The 10,887-nt window shown below is 37.0% G+C and overlaps 1 pseudogene; it reads left to right on the forward strand.

Annotated features, from left to right (window-relative positions):
• Window positions 1-713: 713 nt before the first annotated feature.
• On the forward strand, window positions 714-2,434 carry LOC131060032 (beta-D-xylosidase 4-like; annotated as a pseudogene).
• Window positions 2,435-10,887: the final 8,453 nt, after the last annotated feature.

Raw genomic sequence — 10,887 nt, forward strand, 5'->3', positions numbered from 1 at the left:
TGCTACTGATGTGCATAATATAAATAGGCATTACAAGTAGTATATAGTGTGTTAGCACTTTAATCATCTATAATACTAACAATGATACACTCAATTTGTTAGTAAAATTATCGAAAAAGTAAAAATCTGTCTCTGATCTTCCATAGAACCATTTTCTGCTCTGCCCTGCTTAGCCTCACTTAGTTTTCTCTATACCATTGGAAACTACGCCAAAAGTACCATTTTCAGTGAAATATAATGTAGTTAATGACAGCAGCTCAATGTTTGGAAACCTATCAATTGAAATTTGAAAACCTGTTTCATCTTTAGCTTCTACCATCTCATTTGCAATTCTGCTTACCAACTCATTCTGTAGTTATCTGTATTTATTTCAGTTTTCACTTCCGATGTAACTACTGAAATTCGTGCTACAATGACAAGTCCTCCTCATATGCAGCATAACAATGCAAATAAGATGTAAAGAAACAAAGAACAATGAACAAACATTCCATTGGACATTGTTATTGTGGGCAAATAATTCTCAGGTCTTATTCGAAGAAACACTCAACATTTTTTCTTTCCTTTCTGAAATCAGATGCACTAGCATATGCTTGAATTTCATAATTACTTTTCTTGTATGATTGGGCAATCTCAACCAGAAACTAAATTAATGCAGGATTGGATCTGGACTGTGGATCCTACCAAATAGCCATTTGGGAACCTGGTACCTAAAGATGTGTGTACCGAGGGTAACCAAGAACAAGCCTTGGATAGTGCTGCTCAAAATTACTGGTGCATTGCCATTGGCTAATATAGGCTGGGGACTCGCTCAGAACTTGGCCGTCACTGTACCCAATGCAAATGCCACCAATGCCATGATTGGTAACTATGCACCCATTCATGAGAGTGACTATTCAGGGGACCAAACTGTGATAAATGTAGCACAATTACATGAACAACATATATATAAGATGTGTTAGAACTTATACTCAACTATCTGTTGCAAATGAGGGGACTTGGAGAAGAATTGGGTGTGGTACAGTTTGTCTCTGCCCATACACACATGAGAGTACATTATTGCCTGATTGCCCTTGATAGTCATGGTCGCCATTTATGGCTCTGCTGCCTCAATTTCCTTTTTATCATGCTTTCAAAAACAAATTTTAGCCTTCTTAAAGCAGCTTTTAGTTTATCGACTGGGAAAGGCAGAAGATTGATTTTACTCTGTGTTCTGTTTTGGTCCTTAAAGACTTACTAACTTGGTCAGTGTGGTCAAGTATTCTATGAAAGTATACATCATCCCTCGACGGGATTCCAAGATACAATGCAACCCTTTTTGCCCCAGGCCGTCCAAATGTGTTATGTGGTGGGAATGGTTTGCTGTCTGCAACAAAATGAGCAGATGCAACAGTGTCAGTAGTAGGCGAGGACTCGAGTAGCTGCTCCAGTTCAACATCTATCATTTACATTAGAGATTGAGGGGCTAGACAGAACAAGTTTGTTGTTGCAAGTGTGCTAAGGGGTCTGTAATTCTTGTGATATGTCAAGGGGTTCTTTTCATATATTCTTTGCTAAGAATAATGGCAAAGTTGCAGGAATCCTTTGGGTGGGTTATCCTGGACAAGCTGGAGGAGCAGCAATTGCAGATGTAATTTTTACATCATATAATCTAGGTAAAATCTGTCTTAGTAATTGTTTATTGTTCTTTTGTACAACTTGAGTTGGCCTAGTGGTCGAGAACTTGTGCTCTTGAATTAGAGGTCATGAGTTCAAATCCCACAAAGGGGGTAGGGTATGTACACCTTATCGGCTTCGGCCCATTACCTATCAAAAAAAAAACAATTGTTTATTGTTCCTCTGGCCAGTGTTAAGATTACTCAGTAAACACCATATGACTCAGAAAATTTACAGATGAACTTATATAGAGCATCAAGGTTTGAATGAGAACCTACCCTTCTTAAGTGTTGGCTGAATTGAAAATAAACCCACATCAAATGTTTCTAAAATATTCAAAATTGGGGATCAATTTTATTAATTAACAGTGCTCTTATTCTCACATTCCTCTACAAGTTATATAAAGTCAGTGGCATAATTATGCGAGTACACAAGATTGCTAGCTGATACTTATTTTCTTTCTGTTTCAGGTGGGAGATTACCTATGGCCTGGTATCCACAAGAATTTGTTAAAGTTCCCATAACTGTTATGAACATGAGGGCAAGTCCACGAACTTACAGATTCTACACAGGACCAACTATCTATACTTTTGGTGATGGTCTTAGTTACACTTACTTCAAAACCACTCTGGTTAAGGCACCTAAACTAGTGGGACAACAGAAAAAATTCAATTACTTCGTCAAGTTTTTAACTTTTAATTTTATCAAAAGTGGCTGCCCGAACCTTTTCAGTGGTTCTCTTAAAATAATGCATTGCATGAATGATTCCTTCAGGCAATGAATAGTACTTCAACTACAGAATTCCTGTCATAAATTATATTATAGCTTGCTCTGCCTCATAAATTCTGTCGAGATAATTCTATTTCTACTTCCCCTGTACCACAGATTCTAGTGGATCTATTAAAAAACACCATAAATACTTCAATTCTATTTCATTCTGAAGAAAATCACCTACCTTTAGAGAAATTGAGTGTGAAAGTTGGTTGAACAGCTCCAAGATAGTTGATATTTTGACGATGACTCCAAATAAAACAGAGATTTAAAGCAGATTCCACACTTCTTCCTCGTCTCCCATGACTTGCCAACTGCGCCAAAAAATAACAAGGTAAAGTTTTGAGTTTCAACCCCAAAAAGTCCCAAACAAATGCCCAAAGAATGGTCACGAGTCAATCATTTGTCGATGCAAATTTTTAATGCCACAACTTTGATTTCCATGCCTTTCTCCAAATGAATTCAAATCAAATACAATAGTGGAATTGGGCAGCTAAAGGAAACTAAATTTCTGCAAATTTTAATACCACAGGGCAGGTCAAACTTCCTAGGGAAGATCAAATGACAAAACAAAAAACATAGTTATTTTTAGATGGATCCAACTAGCAGGTCAATTTGATAGGGGATGCAAAATTGTTGCTTAGATGCCAAAGGAATGTCACTCACTCCACCGACATAAAATTTATCCCAGACTTGCAGATTGTTGTCAAAGATCTGAAAACGTTTTGCAAATTTAACAAATATGTGTTTGTTGATGCAAATAAAGGTATGGAAGGATCATGGTAATGGATACTGATAGAGAGAATGACAAGCAAAAAACTTTAAATTGCAAAACACTTGTAGTGGTTAAATTTACATGTCAGTGGCCAAAAGATTGGGGAATTTGGAAAATTCGTGTGCAAGAATACACAAAATTTTCAGATCTAATTGGAATTCAACCCTTGCCAAAAAAATTATTGCAAAATCGAACAAGCTTTTGCAAATATTGATCTGAATTTGCAGCATCAACATGTATTGGAGTGTCCCACCTCAACATTCACATGATCACATTTCTGAGCAGTCCTATAATTACTTTAACCACATTAAATTTCATGAATAAATTTAAAAAAAATCCAACTTCCCTATACAAGGATTTATTGACCTTTTCAAAATCCAACTTCTACTCTTATCAAAATAAAACAGAGCACTTTTTCTTAAGATACACAGACAAAGTTAAGGAGACCTACCTATAAGAAAAAAATCCTATGACCTTCTCTGACCATTCATGAACCCCTAGTCATCACAACTTAATTGTCAGATGTTAATTGATAATGAAGTACAATGTATCCTTGTTGAATTGAAAATAAACAATGACCTGAAGCTCAGTGGTAACAGAGTACTCATCCATTATTGATAGCTTATTGCAGTCATCCCCTATTACTAGACCAAAAATGCACGGTGAGACAACAGAAACAATTCTTCTTGTACGTTCATCCCAGTGAGCGTCACCAAATGTCAGCACATTGTCATTGATGTTAATGTTGATGTGAAGAACAAAAGTCCCATAAATGGAAGCCATACACAGTACTGTGATTTTTGTACCTTGTTCTGATCCACCCCTGGACTGTATTTACAGAGCTGAGAGACTGGAGCATGACTCTTTTACTCTAATGTTTTGCATACAGATTTTGATTTAATCGCCATGAGATAAAATTGGGCAGGCTTTTCATATTCGTTAGAAATCACACTACCAAATTTTGAATTAGACTAAATTACCTAACATTTTTGAAGTCTTATTGGGTTATAAAAACAAACATTAGGAAAACCCTCGACACTAACAATGAAGGGCAATGTGAATCCCCCGAATCCATCGAATTCCTCTATCAGAAAAACACCACACTATAACAGAAATGTTTTGCATACGCATTTAAACGCCATGAGATAAAATTGGGCAGGAAAAGGATTCAAAGGAGGTGAAATTGGATTCAAGGTACAGAAAAACACTAACAGAATTCCATTAACAGAAAAATACTACAGCACTCTACAGGAATGTTTTGCATCCACATTTAAACGCCATGAGATAGAATTGGGCAGGAAGAGGATTCAAGGTACTAACCAAAAGCAAGTTGGATGACATTCTCCACCACATGCCCTGTTCTGTTGCCCTCCCCCTGCTGGCCAGAAAGCACAACACATTCCGAAGAAAACACGGCATACAAACAAAATAAAACATAGATACAGAAATCATCACAGAACACAAGTAATCATCACAGAAGGAGAAAAATTACAGGAAACATAACACGCAACAAAAGAAATAAACAACAAACATAGAAAGCAAAAACAAAACTCATAAGAAATGACCAAATGATACCCACATATATAACAGGGAATGATGTGTGCTTTTAATCTTAACGGCCTTTGCTTTTAATCTTGAGTGCCGTTGGGAACAGTCATATATGAATCTTTAAAAAACAAAATTAACGGTTATGTATCTTGAAAAATGCAAAATTAAAGATAAATCTTGAAAAAGCAAAATTAATAGTATAAAAAAAAATCTATTTTGTCAATATTGTCTTTTTGTTATTTTTCAATTTTCAAACAAACTTATATTCTAATTTTCAAACAATCTTATATTCTAATTTTTTAATTGGCATTTCACTTGTCCAACTTGAGTAGTTATGGCCTCAAAGATGTTGGTTAGGCTTACTTTCAAACAAGGCTTTCTTTTGTGGCTCTATTCAAATAGTTTATTTATACTACTCTTTTTTCTTTATAGGGTTTGTCAATCATATGAGAAAAGAAAAATTACTTCCAAAAATCTTATAAAGCTATTTCTAGACTTCAAAATTTACTACTTTCTCATTTATTGTATCTAATTAACAACTTCTATGCACACACTTAAATTGGATTTGTTGTAGTTTTTTTTTTTTGAAATCTTAAAAATTATTGCAAATGTAACTAGAGTATCCCATTATAGAAATTTAGCTTTTATTCGTAGTTATAAATTTTAAAGATAAAGTAGCTTATATGTTACACCAAATAATAAATAGTAGAGGGATTTCATTAGGCATAGTAGTTGTCACTTTCTTGATAAACATGCATACAAAGTTACAAAATATGAATAATGCACGAGTCGTTTTGCACCTTTCACATTTGGAAGTTTGTGCAATTTTAAGGAATTTTCAAGAAATTTAAAATTTCTTATGAGAGCATTAAACATTAATCTGGATAGGTACATGTGATGGTCATAGACTACTTGAACACTCAATTCTATTTGCACTATTCATCCTAATTAACTAACACACCATGGTGAAAAATGGTTAGCAAATCAAATACATTTAATAATGTATACATGATTGTATGTTCTAGTGAATAGAATTTTAAGCGAATGGATTCAAAGGTCACTTTAGAAATCTTATTTAAGTCTTGAGAAACATATGTAGTTGCTCATCTAACTATTTGATGACAAGTTCATTGTGCCACATCCACTTAAAATGCATTGCCTAAAAGAATTCAAATTCTAGCTTTGGTTTTATTGGTGTTTCCAACTGATTGGCCAAGGATTCTTATGAATTAGCTAGATTCAATCAATAGATCCTTGGATTAGTGGCCAACAAACAATATTCCAATCAAGTGATTGAAAGATCTCCCGCTCTTTAGGCTCTGCTAGACCTAGCTCGGTGAACCTTGCAATATTTAAAGTTTTGGCACAAATTCACAAATACTGCATATATAGCAAATAAACCCCAATGAAACTATACCAAGAAAATGATGACTTGCTTTAGAATGTGGTTGCATCCTTGGTTTCTCATCACCATTCAACAATTGGGATGAATTATAAACCTAATCCTACTTTTACAATAGAAATACAAAATGAATTTGATTAATTGAGCACTTCTAAACAAGTATTAGCCATCAAACAGAATGATGCCTAAATCCAAGGGTATGGAGTCAAGTATTGAGTCATGCATACAACTGTTTGACAAAATTAACTCAAGTTGCTAGAATTAATCATTTATGCATTACATAAAATGGATCCACTTAAATGATCGTAGAACTGTACTTATAGATCTATATTGCAGCTCTCAATTTTTCAATTAAATGCATATAGAATTCAATCCTCTCATTAGAAGAACCTACACACATGTAACACAATTACAAGGAATTTGTAATGACAAATCTTAATATGTTTGATATTATTGATTCATAAAAAAAGAGAGTAAAATATGGAAAAAAAAACTGCAATTTGCTCATTACATTCAAAATGATTGAAATTGTCTTGTGAAAGTATACATTCTTTGTGATTATTCTTTCTATGACTCTTGACTCAAACACTTCTCTATTTACTCCCCCAATACAAAATTTCAAAATCCTTCTAAATGGTCATGAGTTATCTTTATTAAATAAGAGAAGCATCAAGGACCAAAAAGGAATATTGGCAAAGGAGTGAAATGGCGGTACTGGATGGTAGCAAGATCGACACTGGCAATAGAAGCAGGGTTACTAATGTGGGCTACTTCGGTGCTGTCTTCAAAGGTTGGATCCTGGATCAATGAAGCGGACATTACTTTCCCCATTGAGACAGGTAGATTGCAGGTTGTTCAGAAACCGATTAATTCTGGGAAAGCAGATATGGTCCAAGGCAACAAACATTCTAGACTGCGGTTAAACTTTGGAAACCCTTACTCAAATGGCAACCAGTGCCCTATTGACCCGCATAAGTGGAAGGAGAATGGTTTCATTTGGAATAAAAAAGGTTGGTTTCGTAAGGCTAAGCATCTCCAATCTGAGGCTCCCTGAAACTGGTATCTATCGCCTGAACCTAGCATTTCTGGTGCTGCACCCGAGAGAGGCAATCCTCACACTGACTCTTTTTTGGTTCCCTCGATTGACAATGGTAATCCCCAAAAGCGGAATGGGCGCTTCAGGAAATACAACTCAAGGACGCACCAAGCTAGGTTCTGGAGATCCAATTTCCGCCTTAACAATCGAAACTCTTGGTCGAACCAAGAAAGATGCCCTGACTTTCGAAGAGCCACCTCCCTCCCTCAGTGACCCCGTTTTCATAAACCGATAAGAAAATCCTCAAGACCCGCCATCTTTTTGGATGAGAATAGAAGTAATTCTGCTAGGTCAAATTTTCTTGAGTCTTTCCTTTGCATCAAGTGGGGTGGTGGAAAGTGGGTTAAGGACAACTTTGAATCCTGGTGTAGAGCGCAATGGGGTAAGGATATTAACATTAATATCCTCCCGAATGATTTCTATATGATTGAATTTATGAGCAATAAGGATAAATGGCAAGTAGAAAATAAAGGTCCATACATCTTAGATGGCATTGAAGTTCGCACCATTGATTGGCAGCCCAATTTCAACCCCCGAACATATGTATTGCCGGACAGCAAGGTATGGATAAGACTGTATAATTGTCCCTCAGATTATTGGCACATTGATGTCATCAAGGATATATGCAAAGACCTTGACACCTTTGTATCGACAGATGATATCTTGGAGGATAAATTATGGGGAAGCTTCCTCAGAGTTTGTATTAGCACGGATCAAATCACCAAGATTCCCGATGAAGTCAGAATTATTGGGGCAAGGAAGATTTGGATCCAAAAGATTGATAGAGAAGATCAATTGCATATTTGTCCTAAATGCTTTTCCTTAGATCATATCGGTATTAGTTGTGATTTTTCGGCTATGATACAACGAAGTTATTCCTGTATGCAATCTCTTATTGAGGTGAATTTGCAACCGGAACCTCTTGTTGCCTTTGACACTGGGGAAGCTATTTGCAACAACACTCTTGATAATGAGAATGTTCCACTAATGGAAGCAACCCCTTTGATCATAATTCCTCCCTCCTCTGGTCAATGCAAGAGTCAACAAGATCTTCTCACACTTTTGGAGAAGACCAAAACCCTACAGACAGATATTGAATCCAAGTTAGCAGATTCACTTTCACCCTCCCCCTGTGTGCCCAGGAATCAACTAGTAATTGAAGATGGAAATCTTCACTCTCAGGATATGGAGACTGGCACTATGAGGGAGATGGGAGGCCAAATCTGCTCCTCGATAGGCATTGAGTTGGAAGATGGTGAAAATGAAACCTCTGCCTCGGAGGGGGACGAAGACTTTGAACCAAACTTAGATCTTATATTGGAGGCTACTTCAAAAGGTTTTGGTAAATCGGATTCAACTATTGAAAAACCTAATTTTAAGCCAAAAGGTGTGCGGGGGCGCAAGTCCAAAAAAGTTATGCTAGCAGTGGCTGGTGCTGTCTGTGGTCAAACCAAACTTAATTTAGGGAAGGGAAATACCCTTCCCCAGGAGCAATGAAACTCCTATCTTGGAATGTCAGGGGCATCAATGCCCCTGACAAATGGCGCTTGATTAAGCTCTAGATTGATGGCACTAAAGGAGATATTTGGCTACTTTAGGAAACTAAATGGAGCAAGGTTGAGACTGCTGCTAAAATGAGAGTTTGGAAACAGTGGAATGGGTTTTTTAGGCAATTGGATGGAGCCTCTGGTGGCTTGGGTATCATTTGGAACCCCATGAATGTTAATATTTCACTTGTAGGGGAAGATAAGTATTGGCAACACTGCTCGGTTACCATTCTTGGACGGAATGAGAATTTCAATCTTTTCAATATGTACGGACCATCTACTGCTAGTGATAAATAGGTTCTCTGGGCTCTCTTATCCAGCAAAATAAATAGTATTACCGATGGTAGTTGTGTGGTAGCTGGGGACTTGAATGTGATCCTCTCTGGCACTGAGAAAAGTGGGGGTATTCAGAGAACTGGTACGTCCCAGAAGGACTTTTGAGATTTTGTTGAGCAGAATCACCTTTTAGACATTGTTCCGAAAAATGGTATTTTCACATGGATGAACTGGAGAGCAGGTTTTTCTAATATTGTTGAACGGCTTGACCGGTTTCTTGTCTCTGGTGAGTGGTTAGGACAAAATTTAGCCTTAGAATCGTGGATTCTCCTGCTTATTGGATCAGATCACTACCCAATCTGTTTGGAGATCGCCTTGGGTCAAGCGGAGGGGGGCACCTCGTTCCGGTTTGAGAAAATGTGGTTCAGAGTGCCTGAACTATATGAACTTATAGCCGCTTGGTGGAATGAACTGGTTTTTGGGAATTATTCGAGACTTCTCATTCTCAATAAAAAGCTCAAGTATATTAAGGTCAAGATCAAAGAATGGAATAAGAGCCATTTCAAGAATATTCATATGGAGAAATTAAGAATTAAGGTTGAACTGGCAGACTTAACCAGCTCTGTTATCACTTCTGGAATGATTGAGGATCTATTTATCAAAGAAAATTCTCTCAAGTCTGACCTAAATGAAATCCTTTGGTGTGAGAAAATTCACTGGTGTCAAAATCAAGGGAGTTATGGCTTAAGGAAGGTGATAAAAACACCAAATTCTTCCACCGGTCGGCCATTGCCTATTGGAATATAAACAAAATATCGAAGATTATTAGACCAAACGGAGTCACTGTCAGGAATTATGAGGACATTGCGCAGGAAGCTGTAAGATTCTTTGACTCTTTGTTGAACAGGGTCCATCAGATCAATCATGAAGCAAGAACCAGAATTCTGAACTCAATCCCATCTGTTATATCCAGTGATCAAAATATAGCTCTCTGTACTCCTATTTCAATTGATGAGGTAAGGATTACCTCCTTCCAGCTGAAACCGGATAAGACTCCTGGCCTGGATGGCTTCCCTGCTTCTTTCTTCCATCATTTCTGGGATATCATTGCTCGAGATCTACATCTTGCAGTAGAAGAATCAAGAAAGAAGATTAATATGTTAGGGGCTTTCAATCACACCTTTTTGACTCTAATTCCGAAGAAGCAAAATCCTCAACAGATGAGTGACTTTAGGCCCATTTCTCTATGCAACATTGTATATAAGATTGTAACAAAGATCATATCTAACAGATTGAAGCCCCTCCTTAATCACATCATATCAGATGAACAAAGCGGTTTTGCCCCTAGAAGATCCATTCTGGAAGGCATTATCATTGCTCATGAAACACTTCACACAACCAGGAAGACCAAGGACTTTTGTATGATTTTAAAACTGGACATCCTGAAAGCTTATGACATGGTGGACAGGGTTTTCTTATTTGATGTTCTTAATAAATTTGGCTTCGGCAAGGAATGGCTCACTTGGGTCACGAGTTGTCTCTCTTCCCCCAAATTTTCTGTTCTGGTTAATGGCTCATCCCATGGTTTTTTCTCTTCGACAAGAGGAATCGGACAAGGTGATCCATTATCACCATTTTTGTTTATCATAATGGTTGAAGCTCTAGGTCGATCTATTAGAGCTCTTCAGCAAGATGATCATTGGGTTGGAGTTAATGTAGCAACAGGGGTTGAAAAAATGACTCATCTTCAGTTTGCTGATGACACAATTTTGTTTGGTTTGGCTTGTAGGAGGGAAGCTAGAACTATTAAATCATGTCA

Source organism: Cryptomeria japonica, chromosome 8 (genome assembly GCF_030272615.1).
Source record: "Cryptomeria japonica chromosome 8, Sugi_1.0, whole genome shotgun sequence".
NCBI lineage: Eukaryota > Viridiplantae > Streptophyta > Pinopsida > Cupressales > Cupressaceae > Cryptomeria > Cryptomeria japonica.